Raw genomic sequence first — 17,698 nt, forward strand, 5'->3', positions numbered from 1 at the left:
ACTTCAGTCTCACACAGGCTACAGGTTTAAAAAAAAAAAAAAAAAAGAGTTTGAGGATCCAGCTTTATGTGATTGGAAAAGAGTCTGTAGAGTCAGAATATTTTTCATCACCAATTGTTCATGTCTGTTTCTGGACAGCTGGAAAGACCTAGGCACAATTACAGCAATTCTCAGAGTTGGAAGGAACCTTGCCAGCAAGTCCAAATGAGTCTTGAAAAAGGATGCCCTCTATCATATACTTACCTGATCATTTGTCAGCTAACCCTTGATTGAAAATCTCCCAGGAGTGGGAAATTCACTATTTCTCCCATTCTGCTTTGGCATAGGGCTAAAGGTTAGGAAATTTTTCTGTACATCAAGTCTAAATCTGCCTCATTGCAACTTCTGGCTATCGCTTCTAGATTGGCCATCTGTGGCCAAGCAGAATAAATCTAATTTTTGCATTACAATGTTTCAAATGCTATCATGACCCGGCTAAGTTTGCTCTTAACCAGGCTAAACGTCCTCAATTCTTCAACCCATCTTCATACTGCATGGTCTCATATGACCATCCACATCACCCTCCCACAAACATGCTCCAATTTGTCAGTGTCTGGCACCTAGAACAGAATACAATACTCTCAGGGAATCTGACCAGGGCAGATTTTAATGATGTTGTCATCCCTTTAATCCTGGAATGGCACTAATCTTCCTCTAAGTCTCATAACAGATCTTAAAAACAAAGTATTAGAAAGGACTCGGGAGTTAATACATGTTCCATTCGGGTAATTCGCCACAAGAAATTGTTCTAAATCATGAGTTATCTCATTTTTATCTGTTTCTCTCCAGCACCTAGCATAGGACCAAATACATAGGAAGCACTTAATAATTGTTTATTGAATCAAATTGAATTGAGGGAATATTTCAGGAGAAATGATTCAGTGACTGATGGTTAATAAAGAAAATGTAAAAAAAAAAGAGGAAAGGAATGATAAGTTAATAGGTATATTTTGAATCCTCTGCCCCTCTTCCAACACTATGAGGTGACATGGTCCTTTCTTTCATTTTATGGGAAAGATCAATGATCATCTCCTGCTTTGGGAACTCCCTCCACGAATCAGTCTATGGCTTAATGGATGTCTTTGGAAATGTTTAAAGTACATAGAATTATATAACTCTCCCAGGTCATACAGTTAGTAAGTGTAAGTCAGGATTTGAAACAAGATATTCTGGATTCTACAACTGGCCTTCCACTCACTATAGCACAGCTATCTCACAAGGCTTTTTTTTTTTCCCCACTATTTTTGTATCATAAGATCATTGGGGAGTCAAATGAAGGTTGTGGATCAATTTTTCAAAGTAGAGTTTTTAAATGAATAAAACAAGATGCATAGGATTACAAAGGAAACCAATTATAGTAAAATATAGCTATAAAGTATCTTCTTCAAAAAGAAGTTCACATACAATAGTTTATGAATCTCTGTTTTAAAGTACCTATTTTACAGATGAAGAAAGTGAGAGGCTAAGAAATTAAATGATATAAAAAAAGAGGAAATCAAGGAAATCAGTGTCAGAGCTAGGAATTGTAATCCAATCCTGCTGCCTCTGAATTTAATGGTCTTCTTTGTCTCAGAAGCTCTGAATTAGGAAATGTGTGTGTGAGTGTCTTATGATGTACGGATGTGTATACACACACACACACACATTGTATATATACATATATATATATATATATATATATATGTATGTATATATACTCACATATATCCATATCTATGTACATTTATATACTAGCCCTCATCCTATATATACCTATATAGTTAATATATTCATACATATATGTAACATGCACTTCTGGCAGTTACAATTACTAGTCTGTCCTAGGCCCAACAGAGTACCTTTGACCACTGACCTTTGCAGTGTCAACTCTACCCGGCTCGCCTCCTCTGAGGCCTTCAAAGATCTCTGGCCACCATCTCTTGAATCTATAGTCTAATAACCGGTAGCGCACTCAAGAACAGCCACGTGTAATCTTAAAAGCCTTTGTTATACCTACTCACAAAATGCCCTGACTGATGCCCTGACTTGTTAGCTTCTTAGTGAACACCTGGTCTGAAGATCCACATGTTCACTACCAAACTTCTTACCTCTCACGGCTCCATCATCTTGGCTTGGCCACCCCAGGCTAGGGAGCTAGGTTAAAGAGAGCAACTGCTGCCTGCAGTGGGCTTATAAAGGACCTGTGAGGTCACACACACACAGCCAACCAGCGAGAGAGCAGTCACCCATTACGAAGCTATCTCAATATGGACAGGATCCCACCCACAGGACAGTCCTATATCCACAGAGATTTCTTCTGGGCCACTCAATCTCCTGTTGCGCTGTGGCCGCCCATTTAAAGGACCCTTACAGTTCCCTTCTCTTGTTTTGCGGGAATTGCATCCTTACACACACACACACACACACACACACACACACACACACACACATATATGTGTGTGTATATTATATAATATGTATTCAAATGCATCTAGTTATACTGTAAAATTCTGATTCTTTGGAATGGGTTGGAACCTGTATGATTCCTGGAGAATATGATAAATTATCAAATAAGATAAATAATCTAAAATATCTGAATTTGAATAATAAAAGAGTGTGTGTGTGTGTGTATGAGTATATATATATATATATATATATATATATATATATATATATATATATATATGTAGGGGACTACTGGGGAGGAAACTACTGATCTTTAAATTGCCCCTGGGTAGACCAGCAGCTCAATGCTCCTTGTTTAAAAAAAAAAGTATACATTCTGTTTTTTTGTTAAACACTATTGGGAACATAAAAAATGCTCTGTGGGGTCAGCCTCATTATTCATTTAGTCAATGTTCTATGCAAGGCAGGAGCACCAAAGATTACATGGCAGAAAATAGTTATCCTTTTTAATATCAATCTCAAAGTTTAAGGAAATCTTCTCAAACTTCCTGATTTCTCTTAATAGCTCAATATTAATCTGCCATCCATTAATTTATCTAAATTGTCTTTGAAGCAATTTTTTTTATTTCAGCCTAAACCATTTCTAGGAGATGGAAGATGTCAGAGAGAAAAACAGGGAAGGAGAATTAATAAATTCCATAAGTTATTACCTGTTACATGAAGGAAAATGGAAAAAAAAAAAAAAAAAAGGCCAGCTCAAGAACTACCTTCTCCATTAAAAGTTCTCCAATCCCTTCCTACCCCTTCCCCAACTGAAAGTGATCTTCCCCTGCCCCAAACTATCATAGCATTTAATTGTTCCCTGACAGTAAGTCAAAGCTGTCAAATCTTTTCTCAGACTTCACAGCCACAAAAAGAGATTCATGTGCCTAGAAATCATCTGAGAATCTTGTGAATAGAAAGCCACCCTGGCTGTGCCATCATGGCTATGGGATCTAATATGTAAAGTTTTTTGGTGCTCATTCTCAATGCTTTGAATTACACAAGCCAGGAGCCCTATAATGTATTTCAAAGAACAGGGGTGACAATCATAGAAGTGGCTAACTGCCACAGCACAATGATTTCCCGTCATAGTATCTTCTGTCTGGTATGGAGATTTGGAGCTTGAAGAGATTGTAAAGGTCATTTACTCCCCTCATCATGTTACATGCAATGCTTTCTTTACTCTTATCTTGTTGCTCTGAGCAGTGAGGATTTGGTTGAGGATTGAGGAGAGACATAGCCACAGCAGAAGATTGCCCCAGGAAAGGCCAGGAGATGCCAGGATTAACAGTAATTTCCAGGAATGACTGCTGATTTTACTCATCTTGCTCTAAGATAGAATATATAAATTCTGAGTTCCACAGTCTTGAGGTCCAGAGTTCCTGCAGAGGTCTTAATTTTTATCCAAAATGGAAGATCCATTGATCTTTCTTTGCCTATTAGAAAGGGAGTGGCAGTAGGAAACTCATCAAATTTAAATAGCATTTCCTAGAATCTCTATGCCAAAGATGCTTTTCCAATTCCTAAGGGCCTTACACAGTTTAGAAGACTGAGATGAGAGACTTGCAACTGCTTAATGATTGTATATGTACATAACAAGCTCAAGAAGGAAGTATGATCTATACAGTGACTGGGGGCTCTGAGCGAATTCTTATTTGATAAATCTATCAATCCACACACCCTTTTACAAATATATAAGTTGAATCCCTTGGAGAGAATCAGTTAGACACTGACTATCTTTAAACCATAGAGAGCATTATAATCATCACTTCCAATCAGTGGGGCAAGACATACAATGTTTATGGGACACCCCCACACACACTAATGTTGGACCCAGGTTCTTTTGCTACATGTACTAGATGAATGACTATCAATGGCACCTGGTAGTTAAATAACAGTTAAGGAAACTAAGATCTGACAAGATTAAATGACTTGCCCAGGCTCATATTTTGAGAGCAGTACTAGGAGAGACGAGATCAAGAAGTTCTTACTTCAAATTCAGTGCTTTTTCCACTCCATCACATAAAAAGCATCACTTCTTAAATTTGTAATTTGTTATTTCAGATTTCTTATCATATATTATAGTTTTTCTTGTATGTGGCTTATCCTTCTTCTAGACTGTGAACTCCATGGTGGTAGAAACTGGGTCTTATCTAATACTTATTTCCTTCCAACCCCACTAGTGTGGTTCTCTACACACAAGAGATTTTGTTGAATAGGATGGAATTTAATTGAGTCAACCTTCAAGATACTAGTTTTTCTTTAAGAAGAACTGATCTATATTCATGAGTCAGCTATCCCTTTCTCTGAAGACCTGAGCTCTACAGCAATATCTACTGCATACTCACTTGACTAGGCCCTAAGGGAAGCAAAAAGGAAAGAGAATGAGTGAAGATATTAGCTTTTACAAACAGATTTCTGAGACATCCCATTAGAAAACTTATCAAGTGAATAAACACAGACCACACATTCCTTTCAGTCTGAATACGCACTTAAGAGAAGAGTTCTGAGTTCTGCAATTATAGGCCGTTTTGAAGGGGCTTTTGTCCTTTCTTTTTTCCCCTCACCTGTAGGGAAAACAAACAAGGGGAAATTTACTACAGAAACAACAATTGGACAATATGTGGAAACACCCAATCCCCCACAATAGTCTTTTCTCACTTCATGCACACATTCACTAACAATGCACCTTGTTATTTTTGGCAATGCTTATTCTGAAAGATTAATTCTACAATTTGCTAGATACCTTTAGCTCAATGTTCATTTATGTATGCAGTTGTATGTCTGCCTCTTGAGAAGTAGGTCAGGGCTCCAAATCAGGATTGGCAAATGCTTCTGTTGATGCTTTTTCTCTACCCAATGACTTGCTTTTTCTTACTTAATTAGTGGTTACAGTCTTCATTCAAATTAAAATGCAGTTCAATAAATTGATCCCATCCCTAATGCAGACCCTGCCCTCAGTTAACTTGCAATCTAATAAAGAGAATCTGAGGGCACAAGTAATGGACAAAGAAAATGGGTCAAGTGTAAAAGCAAAACATTTTATTAGCAAGTACATCAGAAAAAGGGCTTTAGGCCCTTGCCCTCTGCTAGCTTTTCCAATAGAGGAAAAGCAAACTTTCCTATCTCTCTCAGCTATTTCATGGCATTTCTCTGCATAACTCTCCAAAATCATGGCCCAGGGGAACCCAAACTTCCCAGTCGGTTTCCCTTCTCTATTTACAGAGCTGATCACCGAGAGCAGAGGAGTAGTTGATTGAAACCATTTTTGATAGTGATATGCTATTGTTTTTCACACTTGGATGCCTCCCCATAACACTCACCTGCTGAGTTAAGGAGACAGCCCATCATTCCGAGTGCCACAAGGCTTCTCTTTGTTTTCTCTCCTCTTGTTTGTTTTTGTATCTGGTTCCTTGTTATTTATTGGAAGTGTAAAACAAACAGTGAAGAAAAATGAGAAATACAAATCAGCCCCTCCCTCTTTTCATCACCCATTCTCTTGACCAACCCATATTCCCCCCCCCAATATTTCTACCCCCAAAATGTATTATCTGTGTCCTTTTTCAAGAAATCATTTCAGAATCACATTCTGTTCTGCTCACTAACTTCTTTCCCTTTCTTTGTCCTGAAATGATAAAATAATAATCACGATGATTTTTTTTAAATTACTAGAATGACAACTAGGAAAGTGCCAGAGAAATAACAATATTTTCAATTCTTAAAACTTAGAGAGATGCCCCTACAAATATCTAGAAGAAGGAGAGAAAGAGAGAGTTAGACAGAGATGAGGGAAAGGAAAAGAAAGGAAGGCAGGCAGGAAGGCAGGGAGGTAGGGAGGAAGGGAGGAAGGCAGGCAGGGAGGAAGGGAGGCAGGGAGGAAGGGAGAATGGGAGGAAGGGAGGATGGGAGGGAAGGGAGAGGAAGAAATGTATTAAGAGTTTTGTGCTTAACAGTGTGCTAAGTTCTGGGAATACAAATACAAAGAAAAGGAAAATATCTCCTGATGCCAGAACTTACAGCAATAATAAAGGAAGACTGCACACAAAAGGAAGGTGAAAAGTGTGTGGAACTGGGAGATACTCTTGTGGAGGGAAATGTAGTCCAAAGAATTGATGGGGGTGATAGCCCCTTTAAGATTCCTTGTCTGATCCACAACTTCCTTTGGGACTGACCTTTGATTTCAAGATCTGGTCAAAACCACTCTTTTGTATTCTCAGGAGAAAGATCTGTATCTGAGCCAGTTTGGGCTGTACCCAGCCCCCACCGGATCTGAGCTGGCTTGGGTTTTCAGCCCCCATTCTAATGATCTGCTCAAATAGCTCAACCCCCACCTGGTGGATTTTGGCCTTCGAGAAATCAACCTGGAACTCCCCCCATATACCCCTTCAAGCAGATAAAAGAGCCAAGCTGAAATCATCCCTTGGCAGAGAGTTGAAAGATGCCAGCAACCATGCTTTGCATCACTCTCTGTCCCACCACTTATGGTGTATTTCTTCCTCTATCTAATGCCTTTTACTAATCAGACTTTAACCTTGCTTCCAAACCCTGCAAAAACCTCTTTTTATCAATCTAGGTTTGGGGGCCTGTAAATTCATTTACAGGAGATTCTCGCCGCCACTAGACCTCATTTAACTCTGTATCCTTGTGCCAAATCCTAAGGGGAGCTCCATGTGACTCCCTGTACCCCAATCCTGCCACTAGACCTCAATTCATCCTAATTTTAATGAGGTATAGATCTCATCATTAGGTTTATACCTCATCAGAATCATATACTGAAGTGGATTTAAAATCTTCCTAACTGACATAGGTATTCCTCAAATGCAGGTACTGGAGAGGAACTTATGGATGGATTAAAGTTGTTGCCAGGATGAGAAGGTCACTGACTTGGAAAATATGATTCTTACCAAAAATCTCAAGTATACTTACACAGCAGTAAAAGTGAGCATTAGTCACTCTGGTCACTTTGACTATTTACAGTCAACTCCTTTACTTTTCTAAATTTGCTACTCCCCCCTCTTCCAAACAATGTGTTAAAACAGATTTTTCTCAGATTTTGAATGCTGGAAATTAGAGCTTGAAAGGGTGAAAAACCACAGTGCTTTGTCTATAATACATAATTTAAAAATACACAATTAAGAAATACACTTAAGAAATGTTTATTGGATTGGATTGATTATGACTAAAACAACTCCATTTACAAGCAATAAATCAGAAGTCAAGACACTAGAAACAATTTGCTAAAAATCATAAAGCAAGTGAGTAGCAAAACTGGGATGAAAACCCTGGTCTTTTCAATCTCAAGTTTAAAGGCAGAAATACAGAGAAAAGAAGAATAGCTTAGGAGTCAGAAGACCTGGGTTGCCATCATTAGCTTGAGGACTTGCAACAAAGTTGCAGCCTCTCTGTACCTTAGTTTCCTCTAAGAAGCTTACAAGGTTGTTGTGAACATCAAATGAGCCATAGAATCAGAGAATTTCAGAACTAAAGGGAAGGGGGCAGCTAGGTAGTGAAGTGGACAGAGCACCAGCCCTGAAGTCAGGAAGACCTGAGTTCAAATGAGACCTCAGACATTAAACACTTCCTAGCTGTGTGACCCTGGGCAAGTCACTTAATCTCAATTGCCTCAGGAAAAAGAACTAAAGGGACTTTTCTTCATTTTACAGATGCTAAATGATGTATAGAAAAATAATTTATAAACAGTGATTATCTGCATGTGTAAACTGTTAGTAATAATAGCCTTTCAACAGTAAGATCAATCTATGTTGATGTTGCATGACTGTAAATTGTACACTACTATAGAGAATTGAAATTGAAAATCATCCAAAGGGCCCTGGAGGTTTATATCTGCTAGAGGTCAACAGACTACAACACATTATTTAAAAAAAAAAAAAAGAATTCACTTTGTGATGTCTAGCAAATGCCTGCAAGGGCCTTATTGGTGATTAAAAAATTTTTCATCAAAGAAATGTATGAGAGGAAAAGTTGATCTGGTCATCGTTGTGGTGGTGGGATAACCATAATTCAAGATGATAATTCCTGAGATGTTAAGAGAAATAAAGGCAGATTTCTTCCAAATTGGGTGGATCAACCATGGAAAATTATGGGAAGACATGAACAAAGGTTCCATAAAATTGACAAGTAGGTATGGTTGGGTTGCAATCTGCTTTATTGGAGACAATATTGTCAATCAATGAGATCACAGATTTATTTGAATACTTGAGATTAGCATAAATTCTTCAATGAATGAAGGAAGATAGAAGAAAAGAAATGGGAAATAAAGGAAGGGATAACAAAATTCAAGCATGACAATGACTATTCTAGAAGAACAGTTTTCTCATCTACTTTTGTCTTGACACATCAGCCAGATCCTGCTTCTCTCTACTTGCCTTCTGTCTTGTCCTGCTTCGGTGTTTTCTTAAAGCACATAAAATTATTTAATTAATCCTAAACACATGTGAAAAGTATGGTCTGCATTACTTATGCAAATCTATGCAAATGAATGTTATACTGGTAGAGCCAACAATTGGCAGAAGTGCTTGTCCATGCACTTCTCCCTCCCTTTATCCTACCCAGGCCATCTCTGCAGAAAGATGTGGGAGTTTCAAAATGTCAATGAAATTGGAAGGGTTTATTCCAAAGTCACTGTCACAGCCACTGACTAAAATGACCTCTTGGATCCCTTTTTGGCTTTTAAGTTCTATGCTTCTATAATTCTTCTGTACTATAATCTTCCCATTATTCTATAATCCTTCCAGTATGGAGGCTACAAGGTTTGCACCTCAGAGACTAGGTCTGAGCCTCTGAAGGGGATTGAGTGTATTTGTGATTCTAGAAGGAAAAAAAAATTATATATTTATATATATATATATGCATATATATATATATACACACACACACACATACATACATAGGTATGTGTATGTATTATGCTCATTCTAAGACATTCCTCAATCACTGAATTAATTAAAAAATGTTAGTCCCAATGCAGGTTGTAATTTTCTTTAAACTTATTTTTTTTCTTTTTTAATCCTATAAAAGTTTGTAGCACGTTCATAGAATACTTGAACTATTTTAGGATTAAAACAGTTTGATGGGGTACAGATTTGGAATATTTCCAGCAACTGGTGGGCCTGGAAAGTATAAACAGCAGGAAGGGTTCAAATGTTTTGTACTTGCCAAACCTCATGGTAAAAATGAGTTTCTTTCCACACCTTGCTTTAAAATGTGGGAACTTTATAGAATGGAAAGACATCTAAAGTTGCCATGCTCCATAGGAGAGATGGCCTTGCAAAGAGAGAAGCTCCTAATGAGAGAGCAGGGCAGCAAAATTATAATAAAAAATTAGCAGGAGGGAAAGGAGAGAGATTTCAGGTGTCGGTTCCAATTAGGAAGCCACAAACAGGAAATCAAAAGCATCTGTATGTGAAAGCATGTTTAGCTTTGAAGCTCATGTGGGAATATTAGCCTATTCCTTATTTTTCCCAAGTATTATGTCATCCCATGTGTAATGTTGACACTGACAAGGATTGCTTGTTAAATAATTCCTTTACAAACATCAGGGAATAACCCTGCCCTTTGATCTGAACAGATTGGGATCTTTGAGAGTTACTTTACTTACACATCTTTGGTTAGTCCATTCAAAAACTGATTTTTTTTTAAGAGGGGGATAGGCAGGAACATCATGTATACATACAAAAGTTTAAAAAAAAAAGAATAAATAATTAAATAAACAGAAATACATAGAGAGAATGAATTACTGGTTTCATTGTCCTATGAAAAGAAGCTGACACCTACCTATAAATCACATTGCACACTTCACAGATTTCGCTACATCTGCAGATTGTGCCCATCCATAGGTATTTGCAACTCTTTACAATCTACAAAAGATAAAACAAAAACCATAGCCACTATTAGAAGACCTTGAAGACTATAACTTTCACTGGCTAATTATCTCAGATCATTTGCCCTTTTTTCCTCCACAAATAAAGAAAGTCCCTTTCCTTTGACCATCATGACACAGATATCACATGGTGGTCTTTTATCAGCAGAGGTTCATTAGACAACTCTGCTAAAAGTCAGCAGCATCTCCCTAGGCTGGATTCTCCTTTCTCCAAAGAGGACTGATGCAAGTTAGGAAGAGCACAAGAAGGGGAAGAATTCTGTTTTCCCCTTCAGATTTCAACAAAGCTCTAAAGTTGACTCCTTATTGTTTGAAAACCCATTATGGTTCGATTTATATACTTGTCCAGTGTCTCAAGAATCTGATTAATTATTTTTCATTATTAAATTTCCTTTATAATTTATGAAACAAAATGAACATTTTCATGACATAATACAATAAAAAAGATGATTGCATATGAAACTGCAAATCTACCATACACAATTTGCTATGCCTTTCAAATATACAACAAAATTATCATGTAAATTTCTTTTTTATTCTTCCTTTTCCCTTCTGCCTTAGAGATGGCTACCATTAAACACAAATAAATATGTGTGTATGTATGTATATGTAAATATACATACACAACACATGTAACATTCTATATACAGTTCTATTTGTAAGTTCTTTTTCTGGATGTAGATAGTTTCTTCATATGTTTTTTATAGCTAATTTGGATATTTATAGCAGACAAAATGTCTTATTTGCTTAAAGTCATTCTTAAAACAATATTGCTGTACTATATACTATGTTCTCCTGGTTCTGGCTCATTTTGTCTTCATCATATCATGCAAATCTTTCCCTTTTTTTTCTAAAATCATTGAGCTCATCATTTTTTAAAGCACAGTAGCATTCCATCACAATCATATATCACAACTTGATTCCCCAATTTATGGGTATGCCTACTTAAATTAACTCCATGTTTTTTATATCACAATTTTTTCTCACTAGGTTCTTAACTGGGGATCAATGAACTTTTACAAATATATTTCTATATAATTTGTTTCTTTTATAATCTTAAATATCTTATTTTATGCATTTAAAATATTATTTTGAAGAGTATGTTAGTTTACCCGTTATGGTCCATTGACACTTTTTCTTCTCAATCTCAATCCCACCCCCAAAGTTCTTTGACCTTACCTTGTAACAAAGAAAATGTTCTCAAAAACCAATTAGTGCCCCAAATAGACCTGTCCTCTGTCCCACTAAGTTGTGGAAACATCTGATCTCTGGATTTAGTGCATTAACTTTGAGTTCAATTGCCTCTTTCTAATGTTTTTACTTACATTTTTGAAATTGTTGTGGATATTGTTCTCCTGGTTCTTACTTCACTCTACTTTTTTTCATGATTTACTAGATTTTTACCAAAAAAATTTTTTTTACTGTTTTATGTCTTCTCCTACCCCTTTAACTATGAGCTCCTTGAGAGTAGGGCCTGTCTTATTTTTCTTGGTGCCTCCACAACTTACCACAGTATCTGGCACAGAATAGGTACTTAAAAAACATTTGCTTATTGACTCAAGGAGTCATATTGTTCCATCACACTATTATAACAGATTTGTCCAACCATTTCCCTATCCCTGGACAAGCATGTTGTTTCTAGTTTTCTGCTGTCACAAAAAGTGCTATAGTGGATTCTTAATAAGTACTTGTTGGTTGATAAGTTGAATCTTTCTAAAATGAATTTTTTGTCTTAGGTTTTTCCTGCAGGTCAAATTTCAGCTAGGAAGCAAATAGACCATTGCCTGGGGACTGAAGTGCTTCTCATTTACTATAAGTAAAGTGCCTGGAGCAACTAATGAAAATTGTGTATTGGTCAGCTCCACTAGAGGTAAAAATGGTGGTGATGGGGCATGTTCTTTATTGGTAGGAGAAGGCTGACTGTAGTCCTATCCTCACGATTTGGATCCCAGACTTACAGTTTAATAAAATGGAAAGGGATAGGATTCTGAAGCATTGCTGCTTCAGAAAGATATTTGGGAGAGAAGAGGAAAAGAAAGACTTTTTTATTTAAAGAGTTTCAGTAATATGAAATGGCTGATTCCTCTAGACCTGAGTCAAAGAAAAAGCATATATTTTTAAATTGTCAACTTCTTTTGGGGTCAGAATTCCCAAAGTAAACTGTTTATTTTCCAAGTCTGAATCAATTTAGTCCAGGGGGAGGTGAATTTTTCTCTTCTTGTTCCAATTTTTAAAAGGAGTAAAAGGGGGAGGATTTCTATCCATTATCCCTAAACCACTTATTAGTTCCAAATTTACCATGAAAATAAGGAAGCCATCTTTAGAAAGGAAAACAGACATTCAGTCACCCTAGCCAATCTCCCCCTTCCCCCCCCAAACCCCATGTTTTTTTACACCTATCCATCTCCAGACAGGTTTTTCAAGGAGAACTGCAATTGTAGCTTATTGTGGGAAAGGAGAAGATTCTTTCAAGAAGAGCATCTTTTCTTTTTCCATATGTTTCTTCTCACAGTAGGATTTGGGGTCAGGCACATGGATGAATTCTTATAACATTTTGAAGGGCAATTTGGCATTTTTCTTCCTGAGAGTTGAATGTGTGGACAGAAAAGCTCTGGTTTTCGCACAGCTTTCACTCAAGGGAAAGAAAGGGCAAAGGGGAAGAAAAGGGAGAGCTCTCAAGCCCAGCAGGCTGAGCATCTGTTATCAATGGACTGGAGGTGAATGACTTTTAAAGAAAAAAAATTATCACTAAAGAGAAAAGAGTGTTAATTGAACTTTTAAAAAAGCACAGCAAATCTCTGTATCTGCTGAAAGCAAAGACTCTAAAGCGTTAAAAGCCATGGTGCCTGTTTGGCTCTAAGTGCTTCTTTAAGTGGTCTGACAGAATGGAAAGTCCCTTTTCATTCAGTTGCATTGTCTTTTTTTTTTTTAATTGTTAGGTTTGGGCCCTCATGTTCAGACTCCTGGGGCACAGTACAGGGCTGTCGATTCCATTTTGCCATGCACAATATAAGTTTTACACAAATCCAAACAATAGAGAAGCTCTTTATCTGACTGCTGGAAAATAGACTGTGTACTGTCTCTTTTTGCCCTTCCCCTCTACCCAAAATAACCTATGGGAACACCTCAATAATCAAGTTAATACTGGGATGACAGAATTGGTTTTGAGTTCAACAGTAACTTTAGACAAAGTTGTATGGGGCTTAGAGGCACAGAGAGAAGAAGCCAGCAACAGCCAAGGGATCAGTTTCCCTGTCCAGAAAGCAAACAACCAAAGATAAAAAATTAAATTAAAAACACCATAAGCAATATGGGTATTTTAACAGGAGAACCATACTCATCTCTTACACAAGTCTAACAATACACATACTCCTTAAGCACAGCTAGGATTTAAATTTCTAGAGTTCCAAGTAAGCATTGATGCCTGAAAATGAAATGAATTATACTAAAATGCAAGCAAAAGCAGGGAAAAATAAAAGGCAAATTCACCACTGGCCTTATCATAAGTTAAAGAGCTGGATGAAAGGTAAGTTTGCATAAATGACAAAGAAATTAATTGTTCATACTCTCTGATCCAGAGATCCTATTAATAGTCATATATTCAAGGAAATCAAAGACAGAAAGGAAAATCCTGTATGCCCAAAAACATTGATAGTAGTGGCTTTGCTTGTGGTAGGGGGAAAAAAATCCTCAAAACAAAGTAGGTGGCCATAAAAAAAAGTACTGTACAGTAGAATTAGTACTGACTTTGGAGTCAGGGGACTGTCCTGGATTCTATTTAAACCTCTGCATTTGGCTGTGTGACCTTGGGTAAGCCATTTAGTCTCCTGACCATCATTTTTTTCATATATAATGAGGTATCCAAGGTCCATTCTACTTCTCCATCTATGAGGTCATGATGGGAGAATTGAAAAAGGGAGAGAGGGAGAGAAAGAAAGAGAAAGAGGGAAAGGGGGGAGGGAAGAGGGGAAGGAAAGAGAGAGAGACAGTCAGAGAGATAGAGACAGAGAGAGGAGAGGAGACAAAGAAAGGAGAGAGAGAGAAGAAAACAAAAAAAAAAAAAGGAAACGTGAGGAATTTGGAGAAATATGGAAGGATCTCTATGAACTAATGCAGAATGAAACAAGGAGAACAAGAGGAACAATATAAACCACTAAAATACAGTTACCCTACAGAAAACAAAAAGAAGCCAAACTAATTGTGGCCTCAGTGAAGAAGGGAAGAAATGCAGATTCCTCCTTTTGCCAAAGGTTGGGGGTAGGGCTGGTCAGAACATGAGGGATGTAGAATGGGATCTACAAACATTGCTTGACAGGGCCACATGGGATTGCTCTGCCTGCTAGACAGGCTTAATTATTTTCCTTTGTTACTTGGAATTGGGAGAGAAACAACATATCTGCATATGACTGTAACTTTAAAACAAAAAATCTTAAATAAAAGTTAAATAAATGACTGAGAAAGGGCAACAAATTAGCTTCATGGATGTCTATGGCTAAAAGTCACTTACCTTTAAGTTAGTAGATGTAAAGTTGAGAAGGAATAATAAGATTAATAGAGGCCACCTTCTGGAAGTGGCAGTCAGTGGACCTGAATTTAAATCCTACCTTGGTTAGGTGCTAGCTGTGTGACCTTGAACAAGTCATATAAATTTTCCAACCTTGTTTTCCCCATTTACAAAATAAAGGGGTTGGACCGAGGGGCTTCCAAGATGTGTGATGCTCTCCTGCCTTTTTCTCAGTGCCCCCTTCAGATGCCTCCTGTATACAAACATACCATAACCATCTCCAAAGCTTCTATTCAGTCAGCATCATGAGTCAAAAAATGCCACCAGGCAGTGTGTGAAACTGGAATGAATGCTGGGTTTGAGCGGCAGCAGAGACTCCATGGCTAAAACCCTGGGAGACACTAAGGGCTGGCCGTGCCTGCCTCACTGCCTCAGTCACTCCATCTCTCTAATTCTGTCACTGCGCTGAGTGCAAGCTTTCCTGAGAGCACAGCCTTTGACTGCTAAATATAATCTCTGCCCTAGCCAGAACCATCAGGTCTTTACTTCCTTCCTCCTGAGGATTAAGCTGCTGACCTTCCTGCCAAACAAAACAAAACAAAAATGTATGTTCCTACACGAAGCACGGATTTGCTTATGTCCACCCTTCAAGACCTTCTTTTTAAGGATCAGCTGGAAAAATAAAACAAAAAACAACAACAAAGAGAAACAAAAAAATAAAAATAGATAATTTTGTAAGTAGGATTTACACACATGTAATTCCCCAAAGAAAGGGACTATGGGAGGGGAGTTGTAGGAGACACTCTCTACCTCTGTTTTCTTGGGCTATACCCTATTCAAAGTGTTATCTTTCAAGCATGTGCACAGTTCTTTTAAATATGTTCTTGCAGAGGGTTAGAGGTCATTCTGATTCACATCGGTAAAAGCAGAGGGCATTGGCTGAGCTTGTCTCAATCAGTGATATATTTTGGAAACCTCCTAGCAACAACAAGCCCTTTTGTTGTTGAAGTGGAATGTTTCTGAAATGCCAGAACTGAAAAATACACAAGGTCTGTATACACTCAGGAGTACAGCAGCACATACACTCCCAAACACACAATTACAGCTCATTCAAGATTAATAACCTGCCTCCTAGTGTGAAGAGGAAGAAGAGGAAAAGGTACAATGCAAGATGCAATTTCTGGACCACATCTCCCCAGTGCTTCCCCACCTGGAAAAGTGTTTAGCCTTGAGCTAACCTATGGGCTAAGAGTCTTGCTTTCCCCAGAGACAGAAAGCAACTTAAAAGGCATTATTGTAATTAGACCTCCATTCATGATCATCTCCCCAAAATTCTGCAGCAGATATATAGAATGGATGAGAAGAGGGAGACCAGAGGGAACAGAGAGGGAGGATTGGAGAAAAGAATTCAGGACCATATCTGCTACCTGTCATCCTAAATTTCTACCCCTTCCCAGCTGAAGCGAACTACTTTAGGGACATGGGGAAAAAAATCAGTTCTTGTGTGTGTAGTATATCCTGATAAAGCTTCCTCCCAATTTCAAACACCAGCCTTCTGCAAATGACAGCAGCCAGCATGTTTTAATGAGGTATGGCAAGCAAGGGTGCCAATTTTTGTTCCCTCAAAAGACAAATGCACATACAGAAGAGGAAAGCAGAGAAAAGAATTCTGGGTTGTCTGTAAATGGACTGACTGAGAAGTGAAACATAGTCCTATTATCTAAGATTCTCATCTCCCTAAAACCATCAAAATAAGTGCACAGTGTCTTCTGTCCCAGAGCAGAGCATGCTGAAACTATGGCAAAGATGCTGCCAGATACTCATGGGTTGCCCTTGATGAGCAGATGGAGAGATTGGGAAATGAGGGGGGGAAAGGAAAAAAAATAAACCTGGATAGCATATCCTGGAAAATAGTCAAAAGATAGTAATGGGCCCAGAGGAGATCCTCTTATGTTTTCATGCTACCTGCCCCACTTCATGCATGTTCACAAACCAACAGATTACAATATCTGCACCCAAGAAACCAACTTCAGGACCTTTCACCAGGCTGAATCAATCTATTCCCTTTGAGTAGATTGATAGATAATCAACAAAAGTAATTTACACTAAAGTGTTAAGATCTAGGTGATGGTTTCAGGAGGGTCCTGCTGCTGAATTGTGTTTCATTTGAAAGATTAGCCTAGTTAAGGAAGAAACGAGAAAGGGGAAATTGGGGGAGGAGGGAGAATTAGGAAAGGAAGCGGAGAAAAAAAAGGAGGAAAAATAGGAAAAAAGGAAGAAAGGAATTCATCATCAGGATTTTAGCCATTAGGTGATGATTTCTTGGCCATAGCTACTTAACTCTGGAGCTGCAAACCTTAACCCTAAGAAAACTCATCAGGGTATGTACACAATGTCACTGGGTAGGTACTTATAGAAATTCGATTGAAATGGATATTGTGGATTTCAGGCCTTATAGCAATTAGAAGACACATTTGGGGAAAGGGAGTCTTTTAGCTTTGCTCCTCATATTCATATTCACTCTTTCACTTCAATAAATCAATCAGCAAACATTTATTACATGCCTACCATATCTCGGACATTGTACCAAAAGCTGAGAATACAAAAGTCAAAAAAGTTTTATGCCCCAAGACAGAGTAGGATGGAACAGTAAAGGGAGAGGCTCTTAAATCTCTTACTTAAAGTAAGAGGTCACTTGAACCTTTGATGCATTTTTGTTTGCACTTCTTGTAATCTTGCACCCTAGACTTCTCATACTCCCCTTGGTATACTGCTGAGTTCATCCCACAGAATTCATCTTTCTCTGCCATCCTCAAAGCAACCTAGAA

At 37.9% G+C, this 17,698-nt stretch overlaps 1 long non-coding RNA gene across 1 annotated transcript; it reads right to left on the minus strand.

Moving 5' to 3' along the window:
* Positions 1-2,699: 2,699 nt before the first annotated feature.
* LOC141553379 (uncharacterized) lies at positions 2,700-10,344 on the minus strand. The gene is made up of 4 exons (XR_012485440.1): positions 10,261-10,344; positions 5,790-5,878; positions 4,959-5,033; positions 2,700-3,902 (listed from the first exon to the last, which is right to left on the minus strand). It is a non-coding gene; the product is annotated as an uncharacterized LOC141553379 (long non-coding RNA).
* Positions 10,345-17,698: the final 7,354 nt, after the last annotated feature.

Source organism: Sminthopsis crassicaudata, chromosome 1, assembly GCF_048593235.1.
Source record: "Sminthopsis crassicaudata isolate SCR6 chromosome 1, ASM4859323v1, whole genome shotgun sequence".
Taxonomy (NCBI): domain Eukaryota; kingdom Metazoa; phylum Chordata; class Mammalia; order Dasyuromorphia; family Dasyuridae; genus Sminthopsis; species Sminthopsis crassicaudata.